Source organism: Castor canadensis, chromosome 6, assembly GCF_047511655.1.
Source record: "Castor canadensis chromosome 6, mCasCan1.hap1v2, whole genome shotgun sequence".
Lineage (NCBI taxonomy): Eukaryota > Metazoa > Chordata > Mammalia > Rodentia > Castoridae > Castor > Castor canadensis.
Window position 1 is genome coordinate 12,907,274 of NC_133391.1, and position 20,563 is coordinate 12,927,836.

Consider the following 20,563-nt stretch of genomic DNA (forward strand, 5'->3'; position numbering starts at 1 on the left):
TCTGTTTTTTCTCTTTTCCTTCCTGACTGTCATGACATGGGCAGCTTTACTCCACCACTGCTCCCCACTATGATGTTCTGCCCTACCACAGGCCCAAAGTAATGGGGTCAGGTGACCATGGACCACAACCTTTGAAACTGTGAGCCACATACCTTTATTTCTTTTAAGTTGCTTATCTCAGGTATTTTGTCACAGTGACAACTAGCACATCCTCATCTTCATGTGTCAAGGAACACTGACTGCCATCAGATGTCTTTGCATGAGTACTGGGGTCTCTCTTCCTAGATAGCTCTGTGCCCAGAGCTACCACATATCCTGTGTAAAATAACCCACAGTCAAGGATGATTAATTACAGGGGATGAGGTATTGCAAGGACGTAAGATCTGCCTCTGCTGGGTCATGTAGTAATCTCTGACCCTCTTGCTCTTTTCCCCCGCACATTATTGCATTCATCCCTCCTCCCTACTTTTTTTTAATGCTGTTTCCTTTTTTACCTGACATCCCTTCTCTCCCTCCTCACCTACTCCACTTCCAAGGGCTTTCTGGTCTCTTTCATAGAATGATGTGTTTTCTTGGCTTGTGCAGCCTCTCTGGGGCTCTGTCTGCAAGACCTTTCCTAGATCCAAAGCATCCTCAAGGTCCAATGTGTCTCTTACTCATCTCTGTAGCTCTTGAACCAAGCACAAAGAATTGCTGGAGACTACCAAGCCATAAGCAGAGAGCTTGGGGGTACCACTGCGATATCTAGTTGCAGGGAACTGAAATTTCCTGAATAGCTCCTTCTTCCTCTTCCTCTGGATGGGATTTGTTGAGATTTCTGGTTGTGAACATGGGAGGACTCAGCCATTTTACTGCAGGTTGACACTAAGGAGAGCTGCCAGAGTGGCTGAGCAGCTCTATCTCAGACTGGGCTTTTAATCCCCCCATTTTGCCTGGCTCAACAAGACAAAAGCACAGAGCTCACTGACCTGAGGCCACGAGGACTGTCAGCAAGAAGACCATCCCAGAATAGAATGAAACTGCACGATTCTTTCCTCTTGTCTCTTCCCAGCGTCATCAGTGGATGGAGAAGACTTTCATTGGTTTCCTTCCCCATTTTTATTTTGGCAAGAGGCTGCTTTCCCTCTAGACTCCCAACTAAGATGGAGCAAGAAAGAAAACAAAAAGCAGAGAGAGAGAGAGAGAGAGAGAGAGAGAGAGAGAGAGAGAGAGAGAGAGAGAGAGAGTGGCTATGAGAGGTAATGAGGACTAGAAAGAACTTGAGAGTGGGTTATCTATGGGACTCATTTCTGGGATTCTTTCACGAAGTAAATTGGATCACAATATCTGTTGATATTAAAGAAACATCCTGTATTACTCTTTCTTGGTCTGTTAGGAATTGAACTTTTGTCAAACTGAGAGGCCTATCTCCCACTTCCAAACATCCCTTGCCATGCTTTTTTTTGTTCATCTGACTGTTGTAATGAAATTTTACTCTGTACCTTGACTTAACTGGTGAGGTGTGGAGGGACAAAGAAAGTATTTGGGAAGCTCAAATGCCTATCTTGTAATTGGGAGGTAACATCTTTCAGTGCCATGTCTGAATTGTGATACCCAGGCAAGGGAATCAGTTTGCTTCAGGATCAGTAGATGTGGGTTCAATTGGCAGACAGCTCAGGCTTCTATTTGAAAACTAGAGGATGTGACCACAGTCTTTGTCTAAATGCCTGGCTTAATTGAACATGGCAAGTGGGCACTGCTTTGGTTTCCAGGCTGATTGTGTTTTTGGGCCAAAAATGATAAAAATGAGCCAGCTCACTGTTAGACTTGCAGAAACACAGAATCTAACGTGTGGTCCTTGCTTCCACTGCCTGACGATGCTGGGTGCCCTGGGAAATCCAGGAAAACTGTCACTTCTATGGGAAATATTTCTCCACTGTCAGGTGGCAGTAGCCCTTCTCCTGTTCATATCCTTGTCACTTACACTCTGCCACATCTAGGAGACAATGCCAACAGTGTCCAACCCCAGTGGCTGTTCTCTTTCTCTTTATTTAAAAAAATTTTTTTTTGGTTGTACTGGGGTTCATGCTTGTAAGGCAGGTAATATATTGTTTGAGCCACTCCACCAGCCCCATTTTGTGTTGTGTATTTTCAAGATAGGGTCTTGTGATCTATTTGCCTGAGCTGGCTTTATACCACAATCCCCCTGATCGCTGCCTCCAGAGTAGCTAGGATTACAGGTGTGAGCCACCTGTGCCAGGCGAAAATATTAAGTCTTAATAAAAGCCAGCACTTATGAATCCCTTACAGTGAGCCCTACATATCTATCTATCTATCTATCTATCTATCTATCTATCATCTAGCTATCAGTTATTTATCTATCATCTATCTACCTACCTACCCACCCACCCTTCTTTCTCTCTCTCTGTCTCTTTCCTTCCTTCTTTCTTTTCTTTTCTTTTTTTTCTCTCTCTCTACCTATCATCTCCCAAGCCTATTACACAATCAACTCGCTTAGTCTGCAGGTCAGCTCTGAGGTCCACACCACTTTTATCCTATTATAGAGAAGACAAAACAGGCTCAAGAGGAAGTAACCAATGTGGGCTTTCCCACCAGTCGGTACAGTGCCAGGGCCTGTGTTTTATGCATAAGCTTGACTGAGGTCCTCTTGAGTGGGAAGGAAAGGTGAGTCAGGTGGGAAAGGGACAGGCAACACGAGCATTGAAGTGTCTCACAAATAAGGACCCTTGCTTAGAATTTCTAGTAGAGATTCGAGGTTCAAGGTCAAGCCCAGGGTGGCTCCTCCAGCAAGCCTGAAGTCCTTGACCACTCATGCACAGTGGTTTTGGTACCATGATAACAAGAGCCATATTTTTCTCCTCCTTTTATTTTTCTTTTTGGCAGCACTGGGGTTTGAACTCAGGGCCTCATGCTTGCTAGGCAGGTGCTCTACCACTCGAGTCACTCCACAAGTTCTTCTTCTGCTGTCTTTGTGCCTGGTATCTGAACTCTCAATTATGGTGCCATGCTCCCAGTACGCTCTTTCTAGAAAGTCCAAGAATATCAGAATCTCCTTTTCCCCAGGCCCACACCTCTAAGGGGGTGTCTCTGAGACTCGCTCACAGAGCTCCTTTGTTCCTTAGGCAAGCGTTGTTTCTTATTTATTTTTTTGATGGTACTGGGGTTTGAACTCAGGACTTGGTACTTGCAAGGCAGGGGCTCTACCACTTGAGTCATTCCTGCAGCCCTTAGGTAGAAGCAGACATGTCATTAATGGTCATGGCCCATTGTGGGTTGGGCTTTGAGAGCATCAGGCTGCTCAAACCTGGTGTTTGTCTGCTTCCTCTTGCTGATGTCCGGTTCCTGAGACATCCCAGCTCGAGGTGGAGATGGTGGCCCTGTGTGGCAGAATTCGAGCAGCTGCTTTCTCTTCTTTTTGACAAGGGAGCATGAGGAAGGATGCCTCTTGTGACCTGGACATTCTTGGATCTTCTGATGGTCTTGATGAATTTTCAGGAGAGTGAGGGTCTCACCACTGACATGGATACTTGATGCCACCAGGGTCTTCAGTGCTCAAAGGAAGACTTGGAACTCTTGTCTGGAGCTCTCAGGACCCCTTTGGGACCCAGGCTTAAAGTTAGAAGAGCTTGGTGGCTTAAAGTCCCCCTCTTTTTTATTTTTTGGCAGTCTTGGGGATTGAATTTAGGGCCTCAAACTTGCAAGGCTCTGCCACTTGAGCCTTAGTCCAAACCCATTTTGCTCTGGTTATTTTTGAGATAGGGTTTCTTTATGGCAGGGCCAATGTGGACCTCAATCTTCCTACTTATTTTTCTTAAATAGCTGGATGTCAGGCATGTACAGCCCCGGCTAGCTTTTACCAGTTGAGATGGCATCTTGTGAATTTTCTTTTTACCTGAGCTGGCCTCAAACTTCAATCTTCCTGATCTCTATCTCAGGATAGAGACAGAGTAACTAGGATTACAGGTGTGAGCCACCATGCCCAGCTGGTCCTACTCTTAGTGTTGGCCACTGATTGGTGCCTATGTGACTTCTGGCTTTTCTACTTCTGAGGTTTTTGATACTATTTAATCTCTCTTCACCAGCCAGAACTCCAAGAAGTAGAACTAGTTATTTTTGGAATAAAAGCTTATGTTATTTAATTTTTGATTGCTGTGACAAATGCCTGAGAAAAACAACATAAGGAGATGAAGGATTTATTTTGGTTCATGGTTTCAATTCATAGTCCTTGGCTCCATTGATTCTGGGCCCATGGTGAAGCAGAGCACCATGGTGGTGGTAGGATGGGGACTTTTTACCTCATGGTGGACAGAAAGCAGAGAGGGAGGGGCTGGGGACTAGGTACACCTTTTAAAAACACACCCCCAGTGATCTATATCCTCTAGCTAGGTCCCACTGACTAAAGTTCCCAGAACATCCCAAAATAGCAGCACCAGATGGGGACCAGGCTGTTTTCAGAAGAGACTGGTGTCTACCTCAGTGGACAGAATACTGAAGGTCCACTTTGTCCCTATGTGGTGAGTGGCCACCACTCAACTGGCTGCTGGCTCCTGATGGATAGACAGAGGCAGAGGCAGAGGAAAGGTAAATCCAGTCTCCTGAAGCTGGGGCACTCAGCTTCCACTGCCCTTGGACCCTCGAACTCCAGGTTCTCGAGTCTCTGGACCCTGGGACTGGCAGCACGTGCAGTTCTTACTCCTTTGGGCTCAGGCTGAGGGTTGTTATGCTGTTGGCGTCTCCAAGGCCTTTGGGCTTGCAATGAACTGTGCTACCTGTGTCTTTCATTCTTCAGTCTGCGTCTGACCTGTCATGGGACATGGTACAATTCCTCTAATAAGTTCTCTCTCTCTCCCCTGTTCCATTTCTCAGCAGCACCATGACTAAGACTAAAAGATAAACCTTTTTGGAGACAACTCATCTTATTTACTTCCTTTTATTTTCATTTGCTCCCCTCCCTAAATTTTACACATGAGAGAAAACACGATACTCGTCTTTCTGAGTCCGGCTTATTTCGCTTAACAGAATGAGCTCCAGTTCCATCCATTTTCCTGCAAATGGCATAATTTCATTCTTCTTTATGACTGAGTTATACTCCATTGTGTATATGAGCCATGTTTTCTTTATTCATTCATCTGTTTTTGGGCACCTAGGCTGATTCCATAGCTTAGCTATTGTGAACAGCGCTGGGCAATAGTGACAGCCCATCCGTCGGCTCTTTTCCTGAGGTCCTGCAAAGGTGTTTCTACAGGTACAGGAGGGGACACTGCAGCATAAACATGGGTGTGCAGGTGTCCCTTTTGGACACTGGCTTACATTCCTTTGGGTATATGTCCAAGAGGGCAGAGCAGGATTTTATGGTAGTTCGATTTTAGCTTTTTGAGGAAACTCCATATTGATTTGCATACTGGCTGCACTAATTTGCATTCTCACCAACAGTAATTACTATTACTATTTTTTTTGTGTGTGTGGTGCTGGGGTTTGAACTCAGGGCCATGATCTTGAGCCACTCCACTAGCCCATTTTTGTGATGGGTTTTTTGAGATAGGGTGTCACACACTATTTGCCTGGGCTGGCTTCGAACCTCAGTCCTCCTGATCTCTGCCTCCTGAGTAGCTGGGATTATAGGCATGAGCCACCATGCCCAGATAGCAAAAATAATTTTTTAAAGGTACTTAACTGGGAGGCCCAATCACAGATGGTCTTTGAGCTTCTTCTCCTCCCTCTTCCTCCTCTCCTAGGGGTTAAGTGCTGTCTCTCTATCAAGAGATGCAGAAAAGGCACCATTTATCCATAGTGAAAGGAGAAATGGGAAATTTGGGGTGGGAGGAGATGGGGAGCAAAGGCATGGGGGCTGTGGTCAGCGAAGGTCCTGTCTGCTGCTCAGTGTGGTCGTTTGAGGCAACCTGCAAACCTGGGGGGGGAGTGGTCCCACATAGGCTGCTGGTGGTGGGGTTTAATTAGAATTGGGGCTCCCACACCACACCCCATCCCTCTTTGCACAGGATCTCTGCATGAGTTGGACTCCATTGCTCAGTTCTAAAGTGAGGAAGAGCTGAACTTACTTCTGACTCTTTACTTTCAGGTTTACACATTTGTTTGCCAATGAGAGTGGCTAACTGCCCTCTTCTGTTCCTTCTGTCCTGCCTCTCAGCCTGGATTGTGGACACTGGACACATGACTGTTCCAGTACCAAGTGGAAAGAGCCACCCCAGAGCCAGTGACCAACTGACAGTAATGGAGCTCACCATCTCATCCATAGATTCATCAGTGGGGTGACCCTGGTCTTTGAGTGACGTTTACTGTGTGTGACACTGTTTTAAGTTCTTATATATGTAGTGTGGTGCTTGACCCAGAATAAACATTTGGGCAATAGTGACGGCCCATCCTGTCGGTTCTTTTGCTGAGGTCCTGCCAGGGTGTTTCTACAGATACAGGAGGGGACACTGCAGCAAGCACTGAGCCCTGCAGAGGAGACACAGAGAGGAAAATGTGGTAGAAGCAGCTGACATGTTTTCATTGTTGTGTCTGAAGAGTGTCTACCAGTGATTGCGCCTTTAAGATGTAGAAAGTGCTACATTTAATACAGGTAATGGCTTTCTGTCTGAAGTGCTTCAAGGGCCCGGGGTGATCTCAGGGAAGACCTCAAAGATGTGTCACACAAAGGAGATCTTTGATAGAGTCTAGTGGCTCTTTAAGCTTCCAGTGAGATTGAAGTGGCTGAGTGATGGATGGTGTATGTGTGTGTGTGTGTGTGTGTGTGTGTGTGTGTGAGAGAGAGAGAGAGAGAGAGAGAGAGAGAGATCTCAGTGACTATTCTTAAAATTGTGGGTGTTGTTAACTAAGACAAGTTAGAACAAAACAAAACAAATCCAGAACTCTTTCTCCATTTTTTTTAAACAAATTCAAATATAAGTGACTGACAAATGCATGGTGGAAGTCCCTAGCAAAAAAAAAAATCTCTTTTAAAAACTGTAGGTTTTGAACACTCATTAGATACAGAGAAAATACTTCTGTGCTTAATGCCAAAGGTTAGTGAAAAATAGACTTTGAAGGAGAGAGCTCTTCTAGATTATTACCGCAGGAATAAAGGGGTTTTTTAATAACTATTTTTTGGTGGTACTGGGGTTTAAACTCAGGGCTTCACACTAAGCAGGTGCTCTACTGCTTGAGCCACACCTCCAGTCCTAAAAAATTAATTAATTCTGGATGACTGTCTCTTCAACTTGCCCAATCCACTCATTCATCCATTTATTTAATGCATACACAGGTACCAAGTGTGTTTTGATTACTAGTATCTGTTGGTCTCTTATTACTTAAGAATGGATAAAAACCAAGCTACCCACAAGAAGAACAGAGCCTCCCCTGCCGGCCCCCCCACCTAAAACGCTGTGTCCCTTGAGGTGAATATTGTCTTTCTTTTGATAGCCAAATAGACTTGGGGGTCAAAAAACAAGTCTATATGAATTGTCTTCTCTAAAACTTGGTCACAGAGACAGCATACACATATAAAGAAGACTTACAACATAGTCTTTGTCTTCTAGAACTAAGCAGTTGGATAGAGGACTTAGAAATCCCATCTGCAGAGTGATGTCTGGAGGGACTGTGGGAGAAATGGCCCCAGAGGCAGATAAGCAATGTGACATAACTCTTCAGTGAGACCCGGCAGTCAAGCACATATTTTACACAACTGCAAAAAGTCATTCTTAACTGGTTTATCAGGAGAGAGATGGATGGACAGAAGACTGAGGAAGAGAAGGGTGTTCCTACCCTGATCTGGAAGGAAAGATATAACTTTATGTCCTTACAAAAGTAACATCTGTGTGTTCAAAAAAATGGAGGCTATTGTTATGGTTTGTGTGTGAAGTGTCTTTCCCAAAGGCTCATGTACTGAGGGCATGGTCCCCAGCTGGTGGATCCAATCACTGAGAAGTCATCAATGAGATGTCATCAATGGATCAACCCATTGGTGGGTTCATAATTTGATGGCATTATTGGAAGGTGGTGGAAATAGGAGTTGAGCCTAGTTGGAATGAGTAGGTAGGTCACTGCAGATTTGCTTTTCCAGACTGGAGGTGTGGCTCAAGAGGTAGAGCATCTGCCTAACAAATGCGTAAGTCTTGAGTTCAAACTCCAATATCACCAAAAAAGGGACATGCTTTTGAAGGGTATTGTATCCTTGACTCTCTCTCTCTCTCTTTTTCTCTCTCTCCTTTTCTCCTCTCTCTCTCTCTCTATTCCTGGCCATCATGAAGTGAGAGGTCACCTCCAACACCTGCTCCCTCCACCATGATGTTCTGCCTCACCACAGGCCCAAAGAAATGGAGTCAGACAACCCTAGACTGAATCATTTGAAACTATGAGCCAAAATATTCTTCTTTCTTTTAAATTATCACTCTCAAGTATTTGTCACAGTGACAAAAAGCTGACTAACCCAGATATATAAAAGGAAAAATATATAGGGAAGTATTAATATTTCTCATTTCCATGGTCTAGAGACCCTACTCCATCATTGTGGCAGGTGACAGGCAATACAGCTGTAAAATGCCAAGAAACAAAGACTAAGATGGTCATCCTAGGCACTGCAGGGCTGGACAGGTAGGAGGTTTGTGAGCCACAGGCTCTACTATAGACTGGTAGAGGAGGTTTAGGGCAGGATGTGGGTGAATTCTGTGTGAGGAGATCCACTGTACACACTCCTCATTTTTTATAAGAACTTCTCGTTTCGCATGTCATTCATCGAACACCTGCATGCATTGGTCAGCTTGCTTTGAGCACCTCACGGTCGCCCTTCAGAACTCAGAGAGTTGGATGTAAGTGTTCCCATCTTATAGATGAGCCAGAGGCTCAGAGAGCAAGTGTTCCTTCCTGCCACCTTGCACAATGGGAAGGTAGGGTCTCTAGACTATGAGATACCTCATGAATTCCTTCTCAAGGTGCAAATGCAGGTGGCATTATGTTTTAGACTCTTTCATTGCTGTGACACAAAGTCTGACATAAATAATGAAAGGGCTCACAATTTTAGAGGTGTCAGTCAATAGTCCTGGCTGGGTGCCAGTGGCTCAAGCCTGTCATCCTAGCTATTCAGGAGGTAGCGATCAGGACGATTGTGCTTTGAAGCCAGCCTGGGAAAATACTTTGCGAGACCCTAGCTTGAAAATACCCAACACACACACACACAAACAGGCTGGTAGAGTGGCTCAAGTGGTAGAATGCCTGCTTAGTAAGTATGAGGTCCTGAGTTCAAACCTCAGTACAGCCAACCAACCAACCAAAAAAACTTAGCATGTTACCCAGGCCATCCCTTAAGGTAGGTAGCAGAAGAAAAGCTTGAGAGCCTAACATCATACAGGAGGAAAGAATATTAGTCTCTTCATGCTTCATTGCTGGAACCTTCTGGCCCAGCAAACACTAATTCTTTACCTCTAACTCAGAAGAAAAGAGGGGAGCCCTTTGTGATCCAAGTTTGGGGAAGTGAATCAGAGCATATGAACATGTGTCTGTGTTAGTTACCTACTGCTAGGTAACAAATTATCCCCAACACTTTGTGGTCCAAAGCCACAAGCATGTGTTGTCTCATAGCTTCTGGGACACAGCAATCTAGGAGCAGTTTAGCTGACTAGCTCTGGCCCAGTCTCTCATGGGGTTGTAGACATGGTGTCTGTTGGGTCTGTGATTATCTGAAGGCTTGACTGGGGTGGAGGATCCACTTCTAATGTACTCAGGTGGCTACAGGTTGAGTGTCCCTTACCTGAAATGCTTGTGACCAGAACTGTTAACAATTTCCAATTTTTTCAGATTTTGGAATCTTTGCATATGCAAAATGAGCTATCTTGGGAATGGGTCCCAAATCTAAATATGAAATTCATTTCTGTTTCATCTACACTTCACGCACACAGCTCAGAGGTTATTATTATTATTTTTCTTTTTTATTATATTCATATGTGCATACAATGTTTGGGTCATTTCTCCTCCCTTCCCCCACCCCTTCCATTACCACCCCACCCCTTCCCTCTGCTCCCCACCCCCTCCCTACCAGGCAGAAGCTATTTTGCCCTTATCTCTAATTTTGTTGAAGAGAGAGTATCAGCAATAATAGGAAGGACCAAGGGTTTTTGCTAGTTGAGATAAGGATAGCTATACAGGGCATTGACTCACATCGATTTCCTGTGCATGTGCCTTACCTTCTAAGTTAATTCTTCTCGATATAACCTCTTCTGTAGTTCCTGGTCCCCTTCTCCTATTGGCCTCAGTTCTTTTTAAAGTATCTGCTTTAGTTTCTCTGCGTTGAGGGCAACAAATGCTACCTAGGTTTTTGGGTGTTTTACCTATACTTATACCTTCCTTGTGTGCACTCGCTTTATCATGTGCTCAAAGTCCAATCCCCTTGTTGTGTTTGCCCTTAATCTAATGTCCACATATGAGGGAGAACATATGATTTTTGGTCTTTTGGGCCAGGCTAACCTCACTCAGAATGATGTTCTCCAATTATCCATTTACCAGCAAATGATAACATTTCATTCTTCTTCATGGCTGCATAAAATTCCATTGTGTATAGATACCACATTTTCTTAATCCATTCGTCAGTGGTGGGGCATCTTGGCTGTTTCCATAACTTGGCTATTGTGAATAGTGCTGCAATAAACATGGGTGTGCAGGTGCCTCTGGAGTAACCTGTGTCATATTCTTTTGGGTATATCAAAGATTATTTTATACAGTATTTTTAGTGCACCTGTGTTTGGACAGTGATCTATCACATAAAGTCGGTGTGGGATTTCCACTGTAGCATCATGTAATTGCTCAAAAAGCTTCAGATTTCAGACCAGGAATTCTCTCTGTGCTATTATAGAGATTTCTTTTTCTAACCACATAAGCCACTCCATGGGCTGCTTGAGTGTCTTCATGACATAGTGACTCTGGCTTCTGTCTAGTGCAGGACTTATCCTAAAGTGAGCAAGGCAGAAGCCACAATGTCTTTTAAGACTTCGCCTTGGAAATGGGTGCACTTTCAGGTCTGTGTCATGCTATTGACCACAAAGACTAACTTGAAATCGTAGCAACTATCAGGGCATGAGATATATCAGGAGCAGGATAGTCTGGGGCCATCTTGGAAAGTGCATTCCACTTAGGCATTGCTATTCATGACATTGGTTCTGAGCCAAGGCACATTTTCTAGAGAGGTGAGTCTTTGGGGACAGCAGCAGTAAGGAGCCAATTCAATTAAATGTGAATTTTGCTCTCAGCACAAAGAACATTTCCGAGAACAAAGAACCACCCTGGATGATTCTCCAGGGTCTTCCGAGGTGACAACACAGATGCTATGGAGAGCCTGTTGGTCCTCCTGGCTCTTCAGAGCACTGAGACCTAGATCTATAAGGTCATGTTCTTTTTTTGTTTCAGACTTATTTTATTTATTTATTTATTTATTTAATCTCTCTGTCTCTCTCTCTCATCCCCTCTTCCTTCCTTCCTGGAATAGTTTCAACAGGTCTCATTCTTCTATTGTCATACATGAGTAGATAATATTCCACCATATTCACCCTCCTGCACCCTTTCCTTACCTTCTCCCCCTCCCAATGGTGCCAACCCCCAGACAAAAATTGTTTTACCTTCCTGTCCTTTGTTTTTTGAAAAAATACATTTTTGTTGTTAAAGATAGCTATACAAGGAGTTTCATTATGACATCTCCATGTATATATGTATTATAACCCAAATTGGTTCATCCCCTCTATTTTTCTCCTTTCTACTTTAGTCCTCTTCTCATGGTGGTTTCAGCAGGTTTAAAGATCCTATATTATTCTTGTATAGAGAGTACATTAGCCATATTCACCTTCTTAACTTCCTTCTTTCACCCTCCTCCCTGGTTAGTGACCTCTCCTTTGCGTGATCTGTTTTTTCCTCTTGTCCTTCATTGTTTAGGTGTCTGTTCGTTGTTCAGTGGAATTGTTCCCTTGGTATTACACCTGTACGAGCATTGTGCTGAAGTCAATCTATCCTCCTCTACTGTACTTCCTCGCCCTTTCCCCCATCCATTTTCATTTCTTGAGGCGTTCTTTTTCATTTTCTTGAGGAGTTCTTTGACCCATTGACTGGTGCTCATAGATGCTTCAGGAGCCCTTCAGAACAGTGTCTCTCAACCTTGGGTGCACATAGAACTCTTCTGGGGAGTTTTAAAAAATACTAAAGCTGGTGTCTCATTCCCAGTGACTGTGACTTGATTGGTCTGGGAGAGGTTTGGGCTTTGGGAATTGTAAGAGCTCCCTGATGTCTGAGAACCATTGAACACAGAGAAAAACACTCAGAAATTCTTGCTTCCATGGGAGAGAGGCCATGAAGCTGGAGTGCTTCCAGGTCCCAGATCCCCAAACCTGTAGAGGGCTGCCACCTGCTGAAGGCTGGGGTCTGTGTGTCTCCATGCTGAGCACTGGCTTATTTGCTGGACTATTTTTTAGTTCTTGAATTGTGCTTTCGAAATCCAGTCAACTGAGTATAAAACTTAAATCAGAATCTGTTCCTCCTGGTTACTAAAATTTTATTTTATTTTTTCTCTTTAGCTCAAAAGAAATCGGTTCTACATCACTTTTAAACTATACCAACTCAGTTAAATGCAATTTCAACTAAAGCCAAATTGCTTAATTAGACAATAATATCAGAGGAATTGACCATTATATCTGGTTACTGACTTTTCAGATGGGTCTGTATTACCATTTATATTCTTTCCAATTGGGTTTATAAGCTTGAAAATAATTTATTGCGAGAATGTTCTTAGAAGCTATTTTTAATAGCCTAATGGCTTTTTAATTTTCAAATCGTTTATATTCATCAGTGGAGCCACTAAAAGACTCAGATTGACTCTCATTGCCTGACTGTTCCTTTTTAGTTAGCAACTGGTTTTACTTGGGAGGTGAAGGCATGGGGAGCAGAATTTTTCCATTATTTACGATGTCAAAGGGGCACATTGTAGGCAACATGATCTTTGGGTCAGAAACCATAAAAATAAACCTGAGGAAAATGCTATTTATTGAAGGGCTATTCTGTGTTTAGCAGTTTTTATGGGATATCTCCAATCCTCTTAATACTCCTGAAATGTTGGTTATTACTAACATCCTTTAGATGAACGGGAAATGTGGGTTCAAGTTCATAGTATGTCGTCATCATCATTACAGCTGATGCAAGTTGGACAAAAGCCCATAGATTGCATTTGGTGCTGTGTCTCTATGTAATTTTAAATAATGTTCACTTTCCCCAAATAATTGGACTAAATGGTCACTCTGTTTATTGGATGCTTGCCAGTGCCAGGCCCTGTGCCCAGCTCTCCAAAACACTATCACACTTAAACTTCACAATGGCCAGAGTGTATTTTTATAGTCCTTTATAAGTGAAGAAAGAGAAGCACCAAGAGTCAAAGTCAAGGTCAAGTGACTTGAAGATATCACAGAATTGATTAATGCCAGAGCCAGGCTTTAAGTCCAGGAAGTCCCATTCACTCTGTTCTTTTCCTCTTGCGTGAAACCAAGTATCAATCAACATCACGAATCAATATGAAAAATCTGGACTGAGGAGAAAGTTCCATGGGACTAGTTATTGGGTGCAAGTAGCAAAAACACTATTATAACCACAGGAACATTGAATTGTTTTCTGGTGGTAGAAGCCTGTTATCATAAATAAACAACTGGAAATCACATTTCTCTGATGTTAGGGTCTGCAGAGGAAACAAGGACTCCTTATATTGGATTAACAGGAACTCATGCTTTGAAAGTCAGGGGGCAGCTGGACAGGATGTGTGGAGCTCTCTCTGTTCCCAAAAGCTCAATTAGACAAACTCAATGACTGTCAACATCCATGATTATTCCTGGAACATCAGACTTCCTTCACACAAATATAGCATCCCAAGCTTGGGAGGCTGAGCCTCCTGGGTCCTGTGTCCAGCCACCCAGAATAGCAGTGTATTCCACTTATGGTCCCCGCTGTACAGGGGTCATGATGAGGTGGAGTGTGTTTGGGTGGCAGCAACCAGTTGGTGAGGGGGACTTTAAAAATTACGTCCTCTATTATGATTTGGGTTTGAAATGTCCCCAAAGGCTTGTGTGTTGAAGACTTAGTCCCCAGCTGGGGGTGCTATTGAGTGCTGATTGGATCATGACTGTGTTGACTTCATCAATGGGTTAACCCATTGGTGAGCGATAGATGAAAGGGGTGTAGCTGGAGGGTGTTCACTGGGGTGTCACCTTGAGGGGTATACTGTCCCTGCTCCTTCCTCTCTCCTTGCTTTGCTTCCTCCACCACTGTGGTATTCTATCTCACTTCAGGTCCCGAAAAACAATGGAGCCAGCCCTCTGACACCATGAGCCAAAATAAACCTTCTTTTCTTCATTCAAATTGATTTTCTTGGATGTTTTGTCACAGCAATGGACAGCTGACTAACACATCCTCCAAGGATAGCTAAAGGGATTTGAGGCTGTGAGGTCAGGGAAGAAGACTCAGGGCAGTACAGAGAGTGGTTCCTTGGGAATTAGAGGGACCTTCAAGCCAGACTTGTTTTTTGGTGTCCACAGGGATGTGGGCAGATGGCAACTACATGGGACATTGTTATTTCCGTCTTTGAAGATGAACATGGTGGTATCTGGATGGCTTCTGGGAAAAGGGGATAATGGATATCTGGCTAGATGGGGTGACACATTTTGCTTTCTGTGCTTGAAGCCCAATCATGGCTCTACTCACCCCTAGGCAGTGTGAATCTGGTCACTGACTGACGTATCCATTCTCTTGAGACCGAGAAGATTGGCTCAGACCCCAGTTTGCTTTCTGTACTGTAGAGTGCTTGCTAAGAGTTTGAAAATTCTTAGTGGCCTGCATTTATATGCTTTCCTTTAGCTGTGAGCTCCTCCTCCTCCTCCTCCCTCCTTTTCCTTTCCTTCTTCTCCTCCTCCTCTTCTTCCACCTCCTCTTTCTTCTTCTCTTCCCCCTTCCCCTGCTCCTTCCTCTGCTTCTCCTTCCCTCCTCTTCCCCTCTTTCCTCTTCTCTTTTTGAAACAGTGTCACTATGTAGCCCAGTCTGCCTCCTGAGTGCTGGGATTACAGGTGTGCACCACCCTAATCTGCAACTTTTCTCTCATGCCATGGTTGGACCCTCTTTAGTCTCTCTCTTGCTATCTCTGTTCCTGTATATACCAGAATTAGTCCAATCAATGCTAACACTATTTGCCTGGGCTGGACTTGAATAGTGATCCTCTGGATCTCAGCCTCCCAAGTATAGGATTACAGGTGTGAGCCACCAGTGCCCTGCTGTTGCTGCTACCTTTAAAAAGTGATTTTCTTCCTTCGTTTCCCTCTTTCTTTCTTCTCTTCCTTTCCCCTCTTTTTTCCTCCTCCTCCTTCTTTTCTCTCTCTCTCTCTCTCTCTCTCTCTCTCTCTCTTTTTCTCTCTCTCTGTCTCTCTCAGCCCTCTACCACTGGGCCACATCCCCAGCCCACATACTTCTCTCTCTCTCTCTGTTTTCCTTACGTGAGCCCCAATGACAAGGCTTTGCTTTTGGACACCCCATACCCCCCACTCAGTCCTAAGCACCGGCAGGGTCAGGTGGATAGCACATTTATTGATGAATAGAATGGCTGGGGTCCTTTAAACTTCAGTGAAATCTGAAAGCGACTGTCTCTGAATTATAAACACCATGCTAAAGTGACACCTACAGCCACATTAGTGTCTGGGCAGAGCAGCCCTGTGTAATTGTAATGTATTCATTCTTTAAGGGCGGGTTTACTCTGAGGGCTTCTTACTTACCGGGTTTCTACTGAACTTTCCACCAGCTTTCCTGTGGAAATTAGAAACATGAGATCTACTCTTGTCCTTGATGAGTTCAGGAATTGACAAAGAACGAACTTATAATGCATTAGAGCTGTGTTATGGAACTCTTGATCCTCTTGTCTCAACCTCCTGAGTGCTGGGATTACAGGTGTGTGCTACCATGCCTAGCACCTTCCAAATCAAGGATTCATTGGCCTGAGGATATGGCTCTGACTGCCACAGATGAAACTTTCTGATGGTTCTGTAAACAAGGCAGCCATGCCCTGATGTCACTGTCCGGCTGGTGCAGATATAAAAGGCAAAATTCCCTTGTCGCCTGAATACCTTCTACCCAAGACTCCCTGTCATGGGTCCATCTTCTGCTCTGCCTTGCTTATAAATCTTTCTTCCTTAAGTTGTTTTTCAGGCATTTCGTCATAGATCCCAAGGGTCCCTGTGGACTGTCAGGAGATATGGTTCCCTGAACCTTCTTGTAGTATCCACATAGAGGAATTGTGGAGGAGGTTTCATTATATAACAGAGTCCATTCACTTAGTGATAAATAAATACATCATTTCCCCTGGCTATTGTTTTATATTTCCTCCTCTGGGATGTTGTTAGCTGCCTAGGCTTGCTTTTTTACATTATTTATGAAATTCATCAGCGTGCGGGCCTTTTAAGGATTTCAATCTTAGTACCTACTGCATTCCTCATTTGTGATCTTACTCACTTTCCACCTTTGGCATAATTTTTAAACTCTCTCAATGTGCCTGACAGATGTGGATATCAACAATAAACAGATAAATCAACAAATCCCAAGGTGTAATATTTTATATATCCTTCTCTTCCTCCCTCCCTCCTTTCCTTCTTCCATATCTTCATCCCTCCCTTCCTTTCTCCTTCCCTTCCTCTCTTCTCCTTCCTTCCCTCTCTTCCTCCCTCCTTCCCTTCCTTCTTTCCTACCTTTCTCTTTTCCTCCCTCCCTCCTATCCTCCCTCCCTCCCTTCCTTTCTTCCTTCCTTCCCTCCTTCCTTCCTCCCTTCCTTCTTTCCTACCTGCCTGTCTTCATTCTTTCCTTCCTTTTCTCCTTCCCTTCTTCCTTCCCTCCATCCTTTCCTTCCTATTTTTTTCTTTCTTTCCCTCCCTCTCCTCCTCCTTTCTATTCTCTTTTAGACAAAATCTCCCTATGTACCACAGGCTAGCCTGGGAACTCTCTATTCTCCTGCCCCAGCCTCTGAAGCACGGGGATTACAGGTGTGTACCACCACACCCTAGGTGTAAATCATGTTCTGTATTTGTTATATTAGCCAACTTTGACTTGCCCCTCCAAGATGGCTGGCTCCCAGGCTCACTTAATATACATGGAGACAATGGTTTGGTGTCATTTGAAGGCAGCAGCTGGGGCTTTCAGATGCATTTTTCAGACATTTGAAATGACTTCAGCTATAGATTCAGTAAGTTGTTTCTCCAACCGTGGCAGGATTGTGGTTCAAGGCCCCACCATGAATGTTGGGGCATGGCATCTCTGCTACACCTGTCCTTTGCTGGCAAGCATCTGTTCTCAGGGGACATTGTCCCTAAGCTGATCTTGGAGTAACTTGCATGGTCGTCCTGTGGAGGTCCGAGTTTTTTACTCTGTTTCAGGACTGGGCTGAGATGACAGACAGATGGCACTGTCACTCAAGCAAAGCCAACATCTGCTTCCACAGAAGTGTGACTTGCAGGAATCCTGGTCCCCAGAGTCCCCTCCACAGCAGTGGAGATACAACCTTGACTTAGGCTTGGGTCTCAGGTTTGAAGTTATCTGAGGGCAACGAACTTATGTGTCTCAAAAGACTCTTTTCAGGATGAGTTAAAAGTGGACACCAGGGTTTACTTAGGTGGACAGCCACGTCAAAGCCCTGTACTGTGAGCACCAGGACAGCTGTTCCTGACCTACCACCATGTTAGCACTGACCACCTTACCTTTCCAGCCGGCAACTGGGCACACACAGAGGAGGAAGCAAGGTCACAAAAGGAGAGTGTTGCAATTCCCCAGAATTGCTGTAACAAATGACCACAATTGCAATTCTGGTATATACGCACAATGGAGTATTAGTTAGCTACAAATAAGAATGAAATTATGTCATTTGCAAAAAGATAGATAGAACTGGAGATCATCATGTTGAGTAAAATAAGCCAGAGTGTTCTCTCTCGTACGCAGAACCTGACTGAAAAGCAAACAAGAGAACGAACAAAAGCTATGACATACCCGGGAACTGTTTGCTATTGGGTGGGGTGGGGCAGCAGTGGTAACTTAATTTTTAAAGTGCTTATCACAGTGTATTTGCTTTAGATTTTTAAAAAAACATGTACATATGTACATACACAGATGTACATATATATACACATAAATATATATACTTACATATTTTTATATAAAAGTATGTATATATATATACATACTTTTTTATTTATTAAAGACTCTCAGACTATTCTAGACAAGTAGAACTGTTCTAGAGAATGGAGTTATTCCATTCTACAGGTGGGAAGATTGACCTCCAGAGCCCAGGTGAGGCATCACCCTCATTAGTGGCAGACGTGGGACTGGAACTCAGGTCCTTTAGGTTCTAGGCTGGTGACATAGATGGCCCACAGCTTCTACCACTTCACTATAATCTTGTATAAGATTTCCAGAGTCTGAAAATGCCTTAGAGAGACAAAGAGCATAGAATCCTTCTGGAACACTGACTTTCGGAAAAAAGCAACACGGGTTTTTCTGTTTGCTTCTTACCGCTCACGGGCTCCTTCCTCTTTGGATCTGGTTAATGGGTGACATCTGCCTGGCTCCTGGGAACTCTCTTCCTGGGGGCCCTGTTTCCTCTTCCAACCTCCCCTCGGGTGTGTGTGCAGAAGAGGAGTCACAAGGCGTTGTGCTGAGGCTGGTGACAGTCCCCAGACTTTCTCAGGGCTTGTTTCTGCCTCCCATGTGGGTTGATCTGGGGTGAATTATTAGCTCCGTGCTGACTTGTAAGTGGAAATCTATATCTTGCCTCGTTGTGCAAGCTTGTCCTACCCTGCAAATATTGATTACATTTAAACAGACTCTGCCCCAGACCTGGTCAAGGCACCAATTAGACATTGACTCTCTCGCTGCAGGACTGTGTATGATTATCACTCTGGGCCGGCTCCAGCGTGCGGCCCTTTCTGGCAAGGAAGGACGCTTAATCCTGAATAATTTATTGGAAACCCCTTTCGAACACAAAATCAGGAGCCAACTACGGAGACCGAGATGAAAGAGATTCATCAGAGCAGACACCTTCACTTGTCACTTCCCTGGTCCCCACTTTTGTTTAATAACACAAATCCTTTTGGGGGAAGAGGTGTGTTGAGGGTGGGGAGACTTTTTCATGCCATGCTCTGAATTTGCAGCAAGAAAGGTCGAGCCCCATGGTTTAATTTGGTAAAACACATGGCTGAATGAATATTGGATGGAGGGTTGCACTTACTGACGCCTTCGTACTTATTCTATGTTTGTGAGACTTAAAAAGCAGAATTCAGAAAAATGGATTTAAAAATAGCCAAATCTGTTTTTTCAAACCTTTTCTTTCTGTCATATTTTTGGGCAGAACTGGAGTTTGAACTCAGGACTGCACTTGCTAGGCAGGTTCTCTACCACATAAGCCACGCCTCCAGTCCTTTTTAAAATCTGGTTATTTTTGAATTCGGTTTTGCTTTTCTGCCCAACCTGGCCTGGACCTCAATTCTCTTATGCTTCCTGCTGTCGCCAAGAGCTACTGGTTGAGATGGGGTCTTGTGAACTTTTTTTTTGCCTAGGCTGACCTGGAACAGTGATCCTCCTGATCTTTGCCTCCCAAAGTAGCTGGGATTACAGGAGGGAGCCACTAGCACCAAGTAGAAAGATTAAAGATGAAGAAAATACAAAAGACAATTTAACAAATAATAATCACCTATGATCCATAACAAACAGATCCCACCATCATACTTTTTAGATACTTGAAAGAAAAACTAAAGGTAAATTTGAAATTCCATTTGTATCTTTCCCTAATAGCATTACCTTCCCTCTTGAGGAGCAAACATGACCTGGTTTGGAGAGTGTCTTCTCAATTCACTTACCCATAAACTACAGTCAATCTTCTGCATCTGTGAGTTCCCCATGAGCAGATTCAACCGACTGTTGTCTGGTTTTCTCTCATTTGTGGAATCTGTGACACAAAAAAACAAGAACACAAATTAAAGAAACCCACATGAAAGTCAAAAGGGGAGTATTTTAGGGAACAGGAAGTGGGGAGGGTGGAGTGGGAAATCCCAACCCATCAAAGTATATACATGTATGAAAATGCCATAATCAAGCTCACTGTTTTGTACGATAACATATACTAATAAAAATATGCCAGAAATTATATCCATATTGAATTTTTTCTTGTCACTGTTCCCTAAAGGATACAATGCAACAACCATTCACATAACAGTTACATAGAAACCGGTTATACTGTAATATCGTTACATTGTAAGCAATCTAGATTTAAAGTATCCAGGGGTGTGCACAGGTTTTATGCAAATGCATTTTACACAGAGGACTTCAGTATCTATGGATTTCAATATCTTTCCAGGTCCTGGAACCAATTTTTGCACAGACACTGGGGGAAAAGTGCATATAAATCACTTTGCATATTTAAAATTATACAAAGCTGTTATTATAATGCACATAATGTACAAATCTTTCCACACCTCTTTGACTCAGTTTGTTTTCTGGTAGTTTCCTATATTGATATATGTCAATTTAG

The 20,563-nt window shown here is 43.7% G+C and overlaps 1 long non-coding RNA gene across 1 annotated transcript; it reads right to left on the reverse strand.

Annotated features, from left to right (window-relative positions):
• Positions 1-178: 178 nt before the first annotated feature.
• On the reverse strand, positions 179-18,738 carry LOC141423849 (uncharacterized). The gene is made up of 3 exons (XR_012448619.1): positions 18,550-18,738; positions 969-1,137; positions 179-315 (listed from the first exon to the last, which is right to left on the reverse strand). It is a non-coding gene; the product is annotated as an uncharacterized lncRNA (long non-coding RNA).
• Between the last annotated feature and the right edge of the window lie 1,825 nt (positions 18,739-20,563).